General features: G+C 39.1%; 1 protein-coding gene across 1 annotated transcript in view; it reads left to right on the top strand.

The window, feature by feature from the left end:
- RYBP (RING1 and YY1 binding protein) overlaps positions 1-18916 on the top strand; it is an 83466-nt gene that overhangs the window by 59083 nt on the left and 5467 nt on the right. The gene's annotated exons all lie outside the window — the stretch shown is intronic.

Below are 18916 nucleotides of genomic sequence, written 5' to 3'. Positions count from 1 at the left end.
ATTCCACTTAGTTCCCTGAATGCCTTCAGATTTTCATTCTGTCAAAAGTGGTGGATATCCCTCCAGCTGACCTTTCTAATTTGGCCACCTGTTTATTCTGTCTATTACTCATTTATTAATTTTTAACAAACCTTTATATGGTACATACACTCTTATTCATCTGAGTCTGTTGGGTAATTTTTAAGAATTAGTTGATAGTAGGTTCTTGGAAAGCTGTTCACCTCAAAGTCAGAATGCTTTAATTCCATTACTCATTGACAAAGTTAGATAAGCAGCTGTCTTTACTTTTTCTTCTTTCTGAGTCCTTGCACCTTGATTAGGGGTGATGATTACACTGCTGAATATATTTGTCAAGATGAACTGTACTCTTAAAACCATATGTGTTTTGTTGTATGTAAATTGTACCTCCTTCAAATTTGTTCTAGGCAAAGATTGTCCAAATCAGCAAACCTCAGCATCTACTACTCTTCCTAGCCTCCACAATCCTAGCCCCTTTTCCGGTATTTTGATAGCAGGTGATATGGCACCTGTGAGCAAGCAGGGAGTAATTTTGGAGGTACCACTATTCTTAAAAGTTCTTTCAGAGCTGTGGAGAGGGCTAGATAAAAAGTCTGTTGCTTTTTTTTTTTTTTTTTGCCACAGACTGCTTACTCTTTGGGGCATGCACTCAGCCTTGGCTCTTGTACCCTTATTCTTGTGCACAACCTCTCCATTTTTCTTCCACAGTCTGAAATCTTTTCCCTTTTTATCTGCAAAATGCCAGAAAAATATTTTTATGTTTTAGGGAACACTGTCTAACTAACTGAAATCTATCATCATTCCACCTGGACTTTTTACGTCTGGCCACAAAATGTTTGATGATGAGGTATGTCTTTAGAACACAAGTTCTCTCTTAACAGAGGCATTAGATTAGTGAGTATCTTCTGAGAAAATGTACTCATTATGATATTTAGAACTCTCACTTGCTTGGATATCACCCAACTTTTGTTAATGGTTATACTGTCTGGAATATAATGCTAACTGGGATAGGATTTATCACTTTGAATGACTGACAAGTGTTTCATTCCTTCTGTAGCCGGGCCATAATGGCTTGATCTGAGCTTCTAGACTTTTAAGGGCTCAGAAAATGATGGGGGCTTATCAAAAGAACTCAGCCTGAAGGAAGAGCTCCTGATGGCCAATGCTGGAATAATCTGAGCAAAAAAATAAATCATGATAGTATTGGATTTTAACCCATAGAATGAGATAATTATTCATGAATTCATACTGATAAAAATAATTGAATAAATAAATAGGTTTGAAGAGACAGCTCTTACCTACTAAAGAATTCCAGTTAATAAATGTAGAAGGAAAGAGGGAACTATAAGATCACCATTAGGCCAAAACAAAACAGTAGCAATATTAGCACAATCCATGTTTGAATGCTAAAGTAAGTGGGTGGAAGTTTGAAGAGAAACTGCATATTTGTATATATATGGTCTCAAGATAACTCTTCTAAAGTCCTTTGTTTAGTAGATAATAGCTTTAAAGTGGAGAAACTTGACAGGCACCACTGTAGCCAAGTGGTCATGATTATCACCAGGGATAAGACATGGAAGCATCAGGAACCTCTTGCTGTAATTTACTCACTTTGCTGTAGTAATGTCAGAATGTATGACCTCATTCTGATCGTGAGAAAAACCTAGTTGAGGGACATTTTTACAAAATATCTGACCTTTGCTCTTCCAAAGTGTCAAGGCCATCAAAGGCAGAGACTAAAGAGCTATCATAGGTAGGAGGAGGCTAAAACCATGAGAAATAACATCAGAATGTGATGTGGGTATCTCAATGGGAGACTGAAGGAGAAAAGGACATTTGTGAGAAAAGTGAGAATCCAGAAAAGTGTGCAGCTTAGTTAACAGTATTGTACTGGTGTTAATTTCCTGGTTTTGATAACCACACTGTGTTTATGTAAGATGTTAACATTAGGAGAAGCTAGGTAAGGAGTATATGGAAACTCTACTATTTTTGCAACTCTAAAATTAACATAAAATGAAACATTTAAACATTTTCAGACTTCAAAAAAATTGAAACATCTCCATTGTACCTTTATAAGTTAGTGAATTAAATTTTCAGTGAATATTTGAAGGACGTGCTCTTGGAGCAGTTTAGTTTAAGAAGGGAAAACGTCCTTTTCAAACGACATTTTGGAGCACACAGGATCCTTACCTTGTTGGGCACTTACCACAGGGAGTGCACATTGGCTTATTTGGATGCCAAAGGCAAATGCTTTGGCGTGGAATACCAACTTGAAAAGTGCTTGCATCAGAATGATGCAGCTATGTACATATATCACTATACCATCATCCCAGTTGAATTAAGTATCCCTTTTTATAAGCTAAGGATTTAGATAGATTTGTGTAATTGGAGAACTTGCTGATAGTGTGAATCCCACTTGATTCCATAGTACTTACTCTGGTGATAATGTGGTTTCTCTAAGGTTAAGTAGGCAAACTTGTTAATTGTGCTTGCTTTCAGAAGTCAGTTGTTCATACCCATAGGTCTTTTTTTTTACTTTGATAGAGAAACAAAAGATAGAGCATTGTGGAAGGACTTAGATTTGACATCCTAAGAATTATGTCCTAATTCCCTACCCCTAGATATATTTGCATCATACTACAAAAATGACAAGAGTTGGCTTTTTTCATACCTGTACAGTTGTTGAGTGTAGGTGGGATATGTTGAAGTAGTTGAGATGTTTGAGGTAAGAGGCAAGGTGATCTAGGGAAGAAGTGGAAGAGAAAACACTTCCTTTGGAAGGGTACCTCATTGACTGGCAGATTCAGAGACCTGTGAAGGTATACTTCTGTCAGCCATGGGCAGTGGCAGAGGTTTTAAACAAAGAAATTGGCAATTACTCTTTCTTTTTGGACTTTTGCCTCAGTAGAGTCACCTAAGATAACTTAGAGGGAAGACTAAAAATAATCCGACAGGACATTGCAGAGGAAGGTGTTTAGATCCTGAGCTAGAATGGAGGAAGACAATGAAGTGTCAAAGTGGAGGTAAGATAGATTTGAGAGTCTTTCCTGAAGTAAGCAGACCATGTTCTGAGGTTCTGCAGCATGTGGAAAATGAAGAAGAGGGGATATACTAGACTATTTCCAGGAAAGTCTTCTGACATAGTAGCAATAAAAGGTTGCCACTGAAAACATTAGATGACACCTGCTATAATACATTCGTTTGCCATCATCACTATTATTTGCTAGAAAAGTTCTTTTGAGAATTTTGCTTCGGCAAGCAAAATACTCCTAGGTAGGGGCTGCATAGGATTAACAGTGTATATAGAAAAGTATGTTGATGTCATATCTCAAACACTGCTTTCTTTGATCCTTCAGTATAGAAAAGATATATTCTACAAATAATTGGTATCAAGATTTTTCAACAGATGTTTTCTTTAGCTAAAAGAGGTTTTAACACTTGCGTGACTGATTTCTTTTTCTTTTTTTTTTTTTTGTCTTTTTGTCTTTTCTAGGGCCACACCTACGGCATGTGGAGGTTCCCAGGCTAGGGGTCTAATCGGAGCTGTAGCCACTGGCCTGCGCCACAGCCACAGCAACACCAGATCCAAGCCACATCTTCGACCCACACCACAGCTCATGTCAACGCCAGATCCCCAACCCACTGAGCAAGGCCAGGGATTGAACCTGCAACGTCATGGTTCCCAGTCGAATTCGTTAACCACTGAGCCTTGATGAGAACTCCTATGAGTAATTTCTTAGGCCCTAAGATAAAGGTGTATTTTGGACCTCTTGAAGATGTAGTATGTGACTAGAGTTGACCCCCTGTTACCAGAGATTCTGCATCTGGGAATTCATTCAACCTCATATTGAAACTGTTTGAAAATAGGAAAAGAATTCCAGAAAGTTTCAAAAAGAACAACTTAAATTTGCTCTGTGCCGGCAGCTACTTAAATAGCATTTACCTTGTAGTAGGTATCCTTTTGTTGTCTTTTTTCAGGGCTGCGCCCACGGCATATGGAAGTTCCCAGGCTAGGGGTTTAATTGGAGCTGTTGCTGCCTGCCTATGCCGAGCTGCATCTGTGACCTACACCACAGCTCATGGCAACACCAGATCCTTAACCCACTCAGCAAGGCCAGTGATCAAACCCGCATCCTCATGGTTCCTAGTCAGATTCGTTAACCACTGAGCCACGATAGGAACTCCTGTAGCAGATAACTTAAGTGATTTATAGATGAGTTTAAAATAGATAGAAGGATGTGCCTAGGTTATATGCAAATGGTATGCCATTTTATATAAGGGACCTGAGCATCTGCAGGTTTGGCATCCATGGAGGTCCTGGAACCAGTTGCTCTCAGATACTGAGGGACACCTGGATTGATGCCATATCTCAAGATATTCTTGTATTTATTCCAGTCTCTATTCTTCTCCAAAAAACTATTTTCTAGTATTTTGAGAAATGCTTGAAACATAAGTAGCAAATGACCAACATTTAATTCAAAGATTTACTGTACTGTTTAAATTGGTGTGTGAATTCCCATCTTCACCCTGTGCTACACTGTCCCTTTGGCCTACCTAGCACAACAAAATTATGTATATTGAGTTGAAGGAATTCTCAAACCCAGTGCTCCTGTCTCCAGCTGATAGCTACTAGTAGTTGTAGCATCTTTACACTTCATTCACATCTGTTTTTTCACCCATTTGAAGTAATAAAATATCGTAAAAATTTCCTTCCCTTACTGGAAATAAAGACTGTGATTAAACTGAAATTCCCCCAAGTATAAGATAACTCTAGTTGTCAGAGTCGTAATTGTGTAGAGACCATCAAGTAGTCTTTCCCTCAAGCATCAGCTTGGTATTTGATCAGTCTAGTCTTGTGGAATTATACACAGAAGTTGCTTTACATTTTACCTTGGGTTTTCCCCCTAAAATAGGTGCTATACATTAAAATAATGTTACTTAAGATCTGAGTGACTGGTATGTTCCTGACCAAATGTATAATGCTTAGCTATATAGAATTATCAAACATCGTGTTTAATCGTTGTAACTGATGTCTCTTATGATGGTAAATCTACGTGTTGCTATGTAGTGTAGAACTTTTCAATAAAACTCTTGCAAAATGTATGAGAGAAGTGATCAAACAACTTTATGAAAACAGCAACAGCGCAAAATTGGTATATTCAAAGCTCTCAGGATTGATTCTTTCTTTTCTTTTTCTTTCTTTTCTCTCTCTCTCTCTCTCTCTCTCTCTCTCTCTCTCTCTCTCTCTCTCTCTCTCTCTGCTTCTTAAGGGCTGCACCTGCAGCATATGGAAGTACCCAGGCTAGGGGCTGAATTGGAACTATGGCCTATGCCACAGCCACAACAATGCAGGATCCAATCTGTGTCTGCAACCACAGCTCAGTGGCACTGCCAGATCCTTAATCCACTTAGCAAGGCTAGGGATTGAACCCGTATCCTCATGCATACTAGTCAGGTTCATAACCCACTGAGCCACAGCGGGAACTCCCAAGGATTCTTTTTTTCTAAATCCTAACCTCTTGTAACCCATACCAGTTAGAATAATGAATATATTACATATGTTTTTGGCAGATCTTTTGAAAATTTTGATGGGAGAGGTGCTATTTATTGCTGACCACCTCCCCATGTTTATAAATATTTCTCTTCCCCCATATTCTTATATCTTACCTGGGACTGATTTTGCCATACCAGGAGTATTTGGCAATGTCTTTCAGAAGTCGTGGAGTGGGTGCTACTGGCATCTGGTCTGTAGAGGCCAGGGATGCTGCTTAACATCCTACAGTGCATAAGCACAGTCTTCACATCAAAGAATTATGAGGTTTAAGATATCAACAGTGCTGTGATTGAGAAACCCTGACGTAGATATCCTTACAGCGCAATGATAGGCTTTAGGAAAGTTGTTTACCAGTGATTTAGGAAACCCATTATAACGTGATAGTTTGACCAAGAACTAGCCTGTTTGTTAGAACTGTTATTTTCTAGAATGTATGTTTTTGTTTTGTTTTAAGGATTAGATTTGAGAGAATCCTTAAGATTGCCTTAGTTTAGTCCAACCCTTTAATTTTACAGGTGAGGAAACCAAGACCCAAAAAGGGCAGCTGATTTGTTAGACCTTGGATTTCTTTGAATTATCTAAATAGCTTTTTTTTTTCCTTTGAAGAATTACTTATTCTTCTGTGTTCTTTGTAAGTGCCCAGTTTTGTGACATGAACTGTAATTTCAAAATGGTTAAATGTATTTTAAATGGGATCTCTGGCAGCTATAAAGTAATTTGTAGAACAGATTGGATTGCTTTAGTATAATGTTTCTTGGAGAGAGAAAGCCTTGATTCATCATCAAGTTTGTTTGCATCTGAAGATATGATTTGCTTAAAGATTTATAGTTTCTGTAATCCCTCTTAAAGTCATTAATGTGATTTATAAAGTAATTTTGTGTATCTTTTGGCAGGGGGTTGGGAGAGGTCATATCAAAGGCACTAAACCAACAGTATGGTCTGTAAAATGTACTTCATGGAAAATTGCCTGTACCTTAAGAACAACTACTCTTAATTGTTTTTATTAAATATTGAATACAATTGTCTGAGCTAAAGGAAACATAGAGATTACTTTATTCTAATCTCTATCAATGAGGAAACTAAAGTTTGGAGAGAGTATATAACTCACCCAAGGTCACCATTAGGTTCCTAAATAGATAACGGAAAACAGAGGAGAGAGCTGAGGCATCTTACCTGCTAAGTCCTATGACCCAGCTTGTGTGACAGAAAATACAAAGGTCTCTCAACAGAGATCCGGGCCATTGAAATCTAATGGGCCTATTTTATCAACTCCTTGGAAAACAAGGATATATCCATACACTTCCAGAGTGCAGAGCACTCTGCCTTGGCATAGAGTAGTCACCAGGACAGATCTGTTTAATGAGTTTCTCAAAACATAAGCCAGAATGCCAAAGATGAAACTGGGAGAGGAGACAGCACAAGGAATGTTACATTTCTCTTCTGCCTTTACCCAAATGGGCTTTGGGAAATGGGGTGCTGCCCCAGAGAGTACCAGATTTGGTACTTATATGGGCTTTCCTCCTCAATGAGGCAAGCAAGGGGAGGTGTGTCTCTACCATTCCCAGCAACTACTATAATTCTCACACAGCCTCAAGTGTGGTGGCAGCAACCCTAAAACACTGCTCAGATCAACTCCTTAGCCAGCAAAAGACCCTTTTCAGTCTTAACACCCAAGTCTTTTTCTGTAGGATAAAGTTTATGTTGAAGATACAAAGTGGCAGGTATCAAAAAGAAATGCAGTTAGCCATTTTCAAAGAAGGTCCATTTTGAAAACAATTTAGGAGATGTTTTTCTTTACCTGGTATTAGTTGATCCATCAGTGGGCTTCCAGCACTTTTGGAGAAATGCTGGGAGTAGCTAGCTCTAAAGGGCATGTTTATCATGGTACATTTACTTAAAATATTTGAATGACCACAGTGAAATTCTATTATTTTAGGTACCAAAGGGGAGAGGAAATGGAAGGAAGCCAGATTTATAGCCTGTGGTTGAAATAGTTTAAGTCCACCTCTTGAAAGTTGTTCTTAAGTTTATTAGTAAGTTTAAAATTTTTTATCTTCAAAATTCAAAATGTTTTCTTAACCTTTATTTGGGGGTGATGCTGCTTTTCATGGTGGGTTTTTTTGTTTTTGTTTTTGCTTTTGTTTTTTAAGTTTTGCTAAGAAAGAATTTAAGCTTGAATTGTTTCAGAGGTTATCTTCTAAAGAAATTCTCTTTGCTTGTGATGAAGCAGCAGACTTGCACAGTAAAATATTTGGCATGGTCCTAGCAGTTCTCAAGCGTTTTGGTCAGAGGATCCCTTTCACTGTTTAAAATTATTATGGATGTATTATGCACCCCAAGTAGCTTTTGCTCGTGTTGATTCTACACATAGACATTTTGTACCTCAGGAATTAAAGCTGAATAATATTTAGAACACAAGAATATACAAACGTATATTTCCTTGGCTTTCAGAGCAGTGATGTCGTATGTCATTTAGTCTTCCGAAATCAAAAAGGCAAGTAGGCATTTTTATGGAGATGATTATGGAAATAGTTTTGGCCTTGTAGACCCTCTTGAAAGGGTCTTGAATAACCCCAGGAGTCTCTAGACCTCACTTGGAGAACAGCTGGACTAAGATATCTGTCCATTGTTGGTTTATAAAATAGAAGTTATTTTTTCAAGAGTCTAAACCACTTGTAGCTCCTTACACTTTCTGAATATATATTTCTGAGTTGGCAGAAAAGTTATAGTGCTGACACTTACTGGTGTTCAAGTATTTTTTGAGTTAGTATGTTTTCAGGGTGTAAGAGACATTTGAATTCTCAAAATGACAATCGTGAATCCATAGTAGAACATTTCAGAGTCTGCTGTTTATTAAGTTAAGGATGCTTATGTTGTGTTGGAGGCAGTTGTTTTTCCACCAAGTTGTATCCAGTGAGAGTTTATGCAATACCACGTATGTTATAAAATTGAAGTCTGATAGCCTCCTCCAAAAGCATCCTCTGTTAAAAGGAGTATCTGCAAAACCAAAATTCTATCAGAAGTAGTGGAGAAAACAGCTAAGTCAGTGAGGATCTTAACAGTGAGAGTAGCTTTTGGACACTAACCTCTGTGAAGGTTTTCTGTCCATAAAACCATTTCCTTAGGGCAAGGCCTACCAGCTTCTTTCCCTTGTAAATCTTTCCAGTTGCTTCCCAGTCTGAGGAATGGTGGTAGACACATCTACAGCTGGAATAGTAGAACCTTGAAGTTTATCTACTGTATTACTTTATGGGAATTATTTTGTGAAATATATACATGTTCTGTGTATGTGTACTATGGCAAGTACCCAGTGAATTTTATCTCCTTTAATCTTAATTTCAACTCTGTCAAGTTAGGTGTGGCCCTATTTCCATTTTGAGTAATTTACCCGATTTCCAAAGCAGAGTAGATAAAGTCCAAAGGCTGTCCTAACTCCAGAGTCCATACTCTTCCCTCTCAGCTGTGAAGGAAAGATAAATGGGATGGCTTGATTTTTTTTTTTTTTAAATTCAATAATTGGAGTCTTTCGTAGGGTGGAGGAGGATTTTAGTTTTCTGCTACAGAGCAGAGTGGCTCTCTTAGTCAAGGATGTATATTGGTGGGAAAGAGTAACCTAGCAGATGAACTAAGAGCCACCCAGCAGCTCATTCTAGAAAATGAGCATGAAGACAGATGTTTACATGAGAGGGGAACGAACTATTCTGAAGAGAAGCGAGTGGCAGGGAGAGTTACTGTTTGGGGAGAGAAGGGGATTTAATAATGCCATGTAGTATATGATCCTAGCAAAGTTAAGTTACAGAGTACTTTCAGAATTATCCATATTATAATGGTAATTGGCTTCAGTGAATGAAGGTCCATATTACCCTGGTGTCCATGGCCTGACACTTTGGCAAGAGTAGCTCTGGGGAAGGCCATGAGTATTAGTCTTTGCAAAGCCAAAGCCAAGTTTTGGAGATTAAAACTGTTTATTACAAAGTTCTCAGCCTAGCATGGTACACCTGAAAGACTACCAGATTAATAGCCTAGAGATCCTGATTATCTTTGGTCTAGTTGTAAATCCTATCTCTTTTTTTTTCAGCTGAAAATATTAGTGTTGTGTAACATGCCTTTTAGATTTGCTGAGGATAAAGTGAGGCAGTAGTTGTTAAAATTTAAGTGGAGGGGAAGGAGCCCTAAAGGTAGCCGAATTATTTCAAATCTGTTCTTTGCATTTCTAGATTTAAAAAGTCTTTTAAGATCTCATAGTCATTGATGTTGGAGCTGGAATCCTGAGTTCCATATTCTGCTCCCTGCACCCTTGGCATACAGAAGTTCCCAGGTGAGGGGTTGAATTCAAGCCAAACCCGCAGCTCTGGAAATGCTGGGTCCTTTAACCCATTGCAGGGAGCTGGGAGTGGAACTCTTGCCTCCACAGTGACCAGAGCCACTGCATTTGGTTCTTAACCCACTGGTCTATGATGGGAACTCTTCCTCTACTCTCACTCTGTTTAAACATTTATAATAGGTCAGGAGTTGGGTGGGTAAAATGAAGAGAAGACAAGCTGTCTTGTAGGGCCTCTTTTCTGTACAGCTCATCAAAGCCGGGAGCCATTCATGTGCGGTTGATGATGTTATTGGGACAAACTCCGATGCTTAAAATGCTTACATTACTTTGGAGGTAAATATAGGCATTAGCCATTTTAAAAATGGGTTGTCCACAACTGTATTTTCAATTTGATTGTTTCAACTTGGATACAGATGAGTCCAGATAGAGATCAAATTTATTATGACTTTAACAAGTTACTTCTGCAAAGAAAAAATATCGTGCAGTTTATAAGGCATTTTTATGCATTTAGCCCACCCCATTCCAAGGTTGTGTTTACTATTCCCATTTCATTTTCAGAATATTTTAGTCAGCAGATGTTTTGGAATAACGGCTGTGCACAGTACTTTAAAACTGTGAGGGGGGGGGTGCGTGTATGGGAGGCATCGGGAATACAAAAATTCAGTCGTTATTTGGTAGAGTAGAACATGTCCTAGTCCACTCAGTGCATATACCTAGGAACAGGAAAATGGGTCATGTGGAGAAGGCAATCTTAAATTACAGAGCCGTGATGTGATCTATCATAAAGAATCTTGGTCTTCTGATAGAGTGAATAAATGGACAGGCATTTTCAGAATAATTAGATTCTTGAAATTGCTGATTCTTCAACCATAGTAGTTTGCCAAAGCAAGGAGGGAGTTAGGGCAGGTGGGCAGTGTTCAAAGCCGCAAGGGAAATGTGCCTTTTTTTATTAAATGGATAAATTTATTGTCTGATTCAGAGCCTTTGGGGTATTTTAATTGAAATTGAAGTTCTGTAAGTGGGTAAAACACATGCATGATAGTTTAGGAAGAGCTGGACATAAGAAAAGGAAATGATTTGTTACTACTCTGTTGTCTGAACTACAAGAAGATGGCTTTGTCTTGTTTCTCATTGTAGGAACTGAGCTGTAGAAAAGCGCATGCGAAATGATTTAAGATCTCACATTTCCCTGAGCACACAATGGAAGAGGAAAGGGCTGTATGGGGACAGTATGGTTTGCTCATATTCCCCCAAAGTGCTATAAGTACACATATCAAAGCAATCCCAGAAGATAGCTTGTTTTTTACTCTCTTGTGTTCATGTGTGCTTGAATTCTGAAATTTTTTCTTTTCAAAATTTAAGGGTGTCCCTAGATAAGATTGGTTTCACTTTATGGAATCAATTCTTTGAAATAGTAGCAAATATATAGATACAGACAGATTTTCCTGATGCTATCATTGAAATTCTACAGCAGATTTTTGACTATAAGCTCTTTTGAAAAAACAACAATAAAATTATAACACAATTTTAAGAAGGCAATTTTTATTTAAAAAATATAATTTTGAGGAGATCCCTTGTGGCGCAGCAGGTTAGGGATCTGGCATTGTCACTCTGGTGGCCTAGGTCACTGTTATGGTATGGGTTCCATCTCTGGCCCAGGAATTAAAGGAAACCAGGCCCCCTGTTATATACAATGTGTGTAGTATTTCTGGTCAAATAGGGCTTTTTTTTTTGTTATTGTTGGTTGATTGGCTTTAATTTGAGGCTTAAAACAACAAAAGTAGTAAGCCTTGTGCTTTGAGTCTGATGTTTTCACTTTATTGTGAATTGTTTATTTTACTGTTAATTGTTTACTTAAGATTTATTAATTGGGAAACGTAGGTAATTTTGGAGGACCCGGACTTTCAGCTCTGTATTGAAGAATTGACTTCCTACAATATGCTGAAAATTCTGCTCATTAAAAATACTAGCTATTTACAGTGTGTTGTATGGCACTTTAAAGGCATCATTAAACAATGTAAATCTGTGCGAAGTAGCTATTTCTCACTGATCAGCAATGGTTTTTTTATTATTATTTTTTCTCTTTTACAAATTTTATCACATCTGTAGTTGTATGATGATCATAACAATCCAGTTTCACAGGATTTCCATCCCACAACCCAAGCACATCCCCCCACTCCCCAAACTGTCTCCTCCAGAGACCACAAGTTTTTCACTGTGAGTCAGCATCTGTTCTGCCAAGAAGTTCAGTCTGTCATTTCTTCAGATTCCACATGTCAGTGAAAGCATTTGATGTTGGTGTCTCATTGTATGGCTGACCTCACTTAGCATGATAATTTCTAGGTCCATCCATGTTGCTAAAAGTGCTGGTATTTCGTTCCTTTCAATGGCTGAGTAATATTCCATTGTATATGTACCACCTCTTCTTTATCCACTCCTCTGTCGATGGACATTTTAGGTTGTTTCCATGTCTTGGCTATGGAAAATAGTGCTGCAGTGAACATCGGAGTAAATGTGTCTTTACAAGTTGTGGTTTTCTTTGGATAGATGCCTAGGAGTGGGATTGCTGGATCAAATGGTAGTTCTATTTTTAGTTTTTTAGTTTTTTTTTTTTTTAATTTAATTTTTATTTTTTTTACAGAATAAAATACATATATTTAAACGCAGTTACATTCACACAGATTATTATATCATGGATCTTAAACAGATTAAGTGACTCCCTCTGGAGAAGTGGAATGGAAAATATGCTGAGACAAAATAGGAAATTTATTCTATACTTTATACCATTTTTATGGCTTTCATCTTTACTATTTAGTATTATCTATTAATTTCAATTTTTCTTTAAATATTAGCATTCTATTAAAATTGTGTATATTTTGCAACTAAGATTTATAAAGAAGAAAGCCTTATATACCATTAAATATTTTATATAGCATAATAAAAAGAATAACTTAATTGGTAAGAATAACAAAAATAATACACCCTCTGAAAATAAGTAAAATATAAAATGCATAAATTTGTTAAAAAAACTGTAACTATATAAATATGTCCTCACAATTTGTTATATCTTATTGATTCTTTAATATAGGCATTGCACCATTCTAGGTGATGTGATAAACAAGACATTATAGACCTTACATTGTACCATGGAGAGAAGTGGTTATTAATAATACAGTTATAGAACTATATTATTTAATTGTACAGTTGCATTATTTAATTATAATTATCATAAATTCTTTGATGGAGAGGAAATCAGAATCAGATCTAAGGAGACTTAAGCATTCCAAGAATGATGTCAAATGACCCCTTCATGGTGGATTATGCACTTATTGACTATGAGATGCATTTCTTCTCCACAGATTCCTTTTGTGTGTCAATTGTAGATTTTTGGTTTGCAGTTATTCTGAAGTTTTGATATAAGAGTCTGTATATATATGAGAATGTTATAAGCTGTTGTTCTCTTAATTGCAGGTTCATCTCCAGTGCTCTGCATTTGTACCCACCTCTTCTCATGATTTCTGATTTTGGTGTTATAATTATGCATGGATTATTTCGTGTCTTTACTGTGTATATTCCTTTACTGGTGAGCCTTGTCATTTGTGGAATTTTTGTTTCTTGTTGCTGTGTTTTCTTTTCTGCCTAGAGAAGTTCCTTTAGTATTTGTTGTAAGGCTGGTTTAGTGGAGCTGAATTCTCTCAGCTTTTGCTTATCTGTGAAGGTTTTGCCTTCTTCAAATCTGAATGAGAGCCTTGCTGGGTAGAGTAATCTTGGTTGGAGGTTTTTTGCTTTCATCACGTTAAGTATATCATGCCACTCCCTTCTGGCCTGCAGAGTTTCTGCTGACAAATCTGCCAATAACCTTATTGGGGTTCCTTTGTATGTTACTTGTATCTTTTCCCTAGCTGCTTTCAAGATTTTCTCTTTGTCTTTAATTTTGGTTAGTTTGATTAATATGTGTCTTGGTGTATTCCTCCTTGGGTTTATTTTATATGGTACTCGTTGTGCTTCCTGGATTTGAGTGAGTGGTTCCTTTCCCATGTTAGGGAAGTTTTCGGCTATCATCTCTTGGAATATTTTTTCTGTCTCCTTCTCTCTCTCTTATCCTTCTGGCACCCCTATGATATGGATGTTAGTGCATTTCACGTTGTCCCAGAATTCTCTGAGACTCTCTTCATTTGTTTTCAGTCTTTTTTCTCTTCTGTTCTGCATCCATAATTTCCACTTATCTGTCCTCCATCTCGCTTATTCATTCTTCTGCCTCCTGTATTCTGCTGTTAGCTGCTTCTAGTGAGTTTTTTCTTTAAGTTATTGTATTTTGCATCTCTTCTTGTTTAAGTTTTATATCTTGTATCTCTTTGCTCAGTGTTTCCTGTAAGTTATCCATCTTTGCCTCCAGTTTATTTCCAGTGTCTTGCATCATCTTCAGCATCAACAGTCTAAAGTCTTTTTCCTGGAGGCTGAGAATCTCCTCATCGCTTAGCTGATTTTCTGGGGTTTTTCCTTTCTCCCTCATCTGAGTTATAGTTCTCTGTCTTTTCATTTTTATAGGTTTTTGGTGTGGTGACCTTTTTATAGATAGTAGAGTTGTAGCCTCTCTTCTGATGTCTGCCTCCCTTGTGGCTGAAGTCAGTATGGGGGTTTGCTGTAGGCTTCCTGATGGGAGGGGCTGATGCCTGCCCACTGGTAGGTGGAGCAGATTCTAATCCCTCTGGTGGGTGGGGTTTAGTCTCTGGATGGAATTAGGGCAGCTGTGTGCCTGAGGGGTCTTTAGGCAGCCTGTTTACTGAGGGGTGGGGCTGTGATCCCACCTGGATTGTTGTTTGCCCTGGGGCTTCTCAGCACTGACTGACAGGTGGGGCCAGGTTTTCCCAAAATGGCCACCTCCAGAGAAAGGCACAGCTGCTGAATATTCCCGAAAGCTTTGCTTCCAATGTCTCTCCCTCACAACAAGCCACATTCACCCCTGTTTTCCCAGAATGTCCTCCAAGAACTGTGGTCAGGTTTGACCCAGATTCCCTTGGAAACTTTGCTTTGCCCTGGGACTCAGTGCACGTGAAAGTCTGTGTGTGCCTTGTAAGAATGGGGTCTCCGTTTCCCCCAGTCTTGTGGAGCTCCTTCACACAAGCCCCACTGGCCTTCAATGCCAGATGCTTCAGGGGCTCTTTCTCCCAGTGCCGGAACCCCGCATGTGAAGGTTTGATGTGGGGCTCAGAACTCTCACTCCTGTAGGTGAGTCTCTGTGAACCAGTTAGTTTCCAGTCTGTGGAGCTTCCCACCTGGGAGGTATGGGGTTGTTTGTATCGAGAAATCACCTCTCCTACCTCTTGATGTGGCCTTCTTTTTTTTCTGGAGTAGGGTATCTTTTTGAAGGTTTCCGGTCCACTTGGGTGGAGATTGCTCAGCCTTTAGTTGTGAGTTTTGTTGTTTTTAGGAGAGGAGTTGAGCTCCAGTCCTTCTGTTCCGCCATCTTAATCCAAAATATCTATTTTTAGTTTTCTGAGGAATCTCCATACTGCTTTCCAGTGTGGCTGCACCAATTTACAATCCCACCAACAGTGTACTGGGGTTCCTTTTTCTCCTCACCCTCTCCAGCACTTATTATTTGTAGGCTTTTTGATGATGGCCATTCTGACTGGTGTAAGGTGGTACCTCAGTGGTTTTGATTTGCATTTCTCTAATAATGAGTGATGTTGAACACCTTTTCATGTGTTTTTTGGCCATCTGCATGTCGTCTTTGGAGAACTGTCTGTTTAGATCTTCTGCCCATTTTTTGATGGGGTTTTTTGTTTTTTTGGTATGGAGCTGCAGAAGGTGTTTATAAATTTTGGAGATTAACCCCTTGTCAGTCGATTCACTTGCAAAGATTTTCTTCTTCTTTGGGGTGTCTTTTTGTTTTGTTTAGGGTTTCCTTTGCTGTGCAGACTCTTTGAAGTTTGATTAGGTCCCATTTGTTTATTTTTGCTTTTTTTGTAAGAGGTGGATCTGAGACGATGTCAGCAATGTTAAATATCATGATATGGATTCATTCCTTATGAGAAATGTTCCATAGGCCTTGGAAAATCTTGTGGGTCACAGCCACTGCTCTGATTCAACCCCTAGCCTGGGAACTTATTTCCATATGCTGCAGGTGCGGCCCTAAAAAAAAAAAAACCCAGTTTAGCCACTTACATAACCTTAGAAAGTTTCTTAATCTCTCTGCTTTCAATCGTCTTAGTTTGTAAAATGGAGACAACAGTTTCTGCTCTAGAGAATGTGCTGCTAACTCTGGCTTTAAGGTGTGCTTGTCCTGTGATGGCTGACAAGTGCTTCTGCTGCCACTGCTTCCTGTAGCTGGGTGGGAGTGGGATGCAAGTGGCTCTTGGTGGAGGTGGCCATTCCATTCTTACACATGGTCAGAGTGCCTGGAAATGAGGAGGGGACAGGTGGCAGGAATTGCCACATTAGTTCTGACAGGATGGCACCTTGACGGGGAGTGCGGTTGGGGTGGTGTCTTCCAGTGGTAGCTCTTCTCGTTTCTTCACCTTCTCCTCCAAAAGATACACATTTTCTTCAACAGTGTTACGCACGTTCTCAAGATGGATTAGATGCACTTCCTTGCCTCACCCCATTCCCTGACCCCTGTTGGGGAAACTAGTTTGAAAAAACCACTCTAATAATTAAAATAATAAACGTTAAGGGTTTTTTGCAGGGGTCGGGTGAATGATTGTGGCAGAATCAGTAGCTCGTTACTGGAGAACATTGAGAATACAAAAACAACACAGGTGCATTTATCAGATACCCCGTAGTTGGTAATAATCAAATCCCAAATAGCCTTAGGTCCTTTTCATTTGTGAGGTTTTCGTGTTGTTGACCAGTAGGCAGGAGGAACATCAGGGGCTGTTTGTGAGGTGCAGGTGACTTCTTTGCTCTCTACCCATCCCTAGCTCTTTGTTCTGCTGATAGTACCAGTTGCTCACCAAACCAGGCACCACTTTTCACATCTGCGGTCTCAGAATCTCTTCTCTGATTTCTCATTTCCATTTTCTGCCCATAACCCCCTTGTACCTTGAATCCCTTCACCATCTCAGAAGAAAGTGTCCCTATTCCTTTCACAAGACTTTTCTTAATTGTGTTCTTTCTCTCCTCTGCCCTGTGGCTAACCCTGTCCTGCCTGTCTCTGGTCTTTCTCCCTCTTTCAGTGTTTGTCATGGTATAAGCCTTCCCTTTCCTATGGAAATCTCCTCAAACCCTGCTGACCCCTTTCTCCATTGCCCGGGGCCATCCTTTACCTCAACACCACAATTTTCAGAGAAGGGTTCCTGTTGGCCACCTCTCAGTTAGTCATCTGACATTCTTTGGTCTCTTAGTCTTTGTAGCCCCAATTGTATGCAGCCTGCTTACCTGAAAGTTAGCATTGACCTCCTGATTATCAAAGCTTAGATCCACTTCTCAGTCCTCATCCTATTTTGTCTTTCTCTGCAGTGTTTGTTTATTCTTTATTCATCCAGTAGGTAATTCTATTGAGTTACCTGCCACTGTGCTGAATGCCATGGTGACAAGGATGATTCAGATGTGGTTGTGCCATTCAGTAGTAGACATTTGATTAGCACTTACAATGCAGCATGGTAGTGACATTGTAGAACTTTGTAGGACACTCTGGAGACAGGGATTGAAGTCTTGGTGATGAGGCTGGAGGTTCTCTGGGGCAAACGTCTGGTGTGCTGTTACTTGTCGCTCTTTTGAAAGTGATCTTAGACTGGTATCCAGGTATCCTCTCTTGTTGCTATCAGATTTCTGTACATTGAAGTACACATACCAACTTAATTGAAATACTCCTTCAAGATGATGTTAAATAAAGTTTTAATTTTTTTTTCTCAGTTTTAACTCTGGTTGAGCTATTTCATTTTGACACCTGAGTATTGGTTAGTGTATGCAGTTTGTTTAACTCGGATTTAAACTGCTGAGTAATCCACGTAGACAGCTGATCTGTTTGTGTCCCCAGTGAGAAATGGGGACACGAGAAGTGTTTTGTAGTGGTGATTATTTTCTTTGTAAGACTCAAGAGATATCCTTCCTCTTTGAAGGAGTAGAATGTTACAGTGGCTGCTGCTGCCCCTTTGTTAAAACCTGTGAAAAGAGAAAGTTACCTTTCACCTGAGGAGGCAAGGGCTTAGAGTAAGGCCTTTCCTCCCTTCCTTTCAGAGCATTTCAGATCTATGTTTGAATCTCTCGCTCAGTGGCAGGTGAGGCTGCTTGTGGTCCAGACTGATTTGTCCATATCTGTGACTGGGTTTCATAGTATGTCACTTGTGACCCAGACCTGTTTTTGCTTAGAGGAAACTTGCACTGGGGTTGGTCTGCTTTTGCAAAGCTACGCTACTGTGGAACCACCACTGAGACACTCAGAACAAACCCAGCAACTTGTGCGTAGGCTCACCTTCATCCAGTCGTGGAGTAAGCAGCTGTCCCCTCCTTGTCCTCTATCTCTCCTCAGCTGCACGACACCCCCTTCCAAGAGGTACTCCCGGAACCTTGCTTAACTTAGGGGTCAGCATGTCATGTATCAGCAACTTTTTCTTTGTTTTCTTGCAAAAAATGACAAAATTGTGTAAGAAAGAAGCTGGTTTTGTTTCTCTCAGGCTTTTTAATTTTTTCCATTTCTGTTCCTCCCCCATTGGCCTTCTCATTGATGAGCCAGACCTAGTTTGTCCAGTTATTTTTCTCTGGCCAGTGCTTCTATCCAGGAGTGAGAAGGGCTGGATCTGAAGGGGATCTTACGTCATGGCAGACAGTTGCTTCATCTTTTTTATAACCCATTTAGATATTTGTTCCCTACTTTGTACTTGGAGAGTTTATTATATTGTAAATGTGAATCTAGATGTGAATGAATGTCTTTGAAAATTAATATTGTGCAGAAATAATGCATGGGCTTTTCTGTCTCCTTTTGCCATTGGGGTCTGAATGGTCATGAATTGTGAGAAGCGTTTGGCACCACTTAGAATTTGTAAACAATAGTGTTAAGAGCCAGTGTCAGTTGGAGA

Source organism: Phacochoerus africanus, chromosome 1 (assembly GCF_016906955.1).
Source record: "Phacochoerus africanus isolate WHEZ1 chromosome 1, ROS_Pafr_v1, whole genome shotgun sequence".
NCBI classification, from domain to species: domain Eukaryota; kingdom Metazoa; phylum Chordata; class Mammalia; order Artiodactyla; family Suidae; genus Phacochoerus; species Phacochoerus africanus.
The sequence above is the reverse complement of the archived record's forward strand: the minus strand, read 5'-3'. Positions and strand labels throughout refer to the sequence as shown.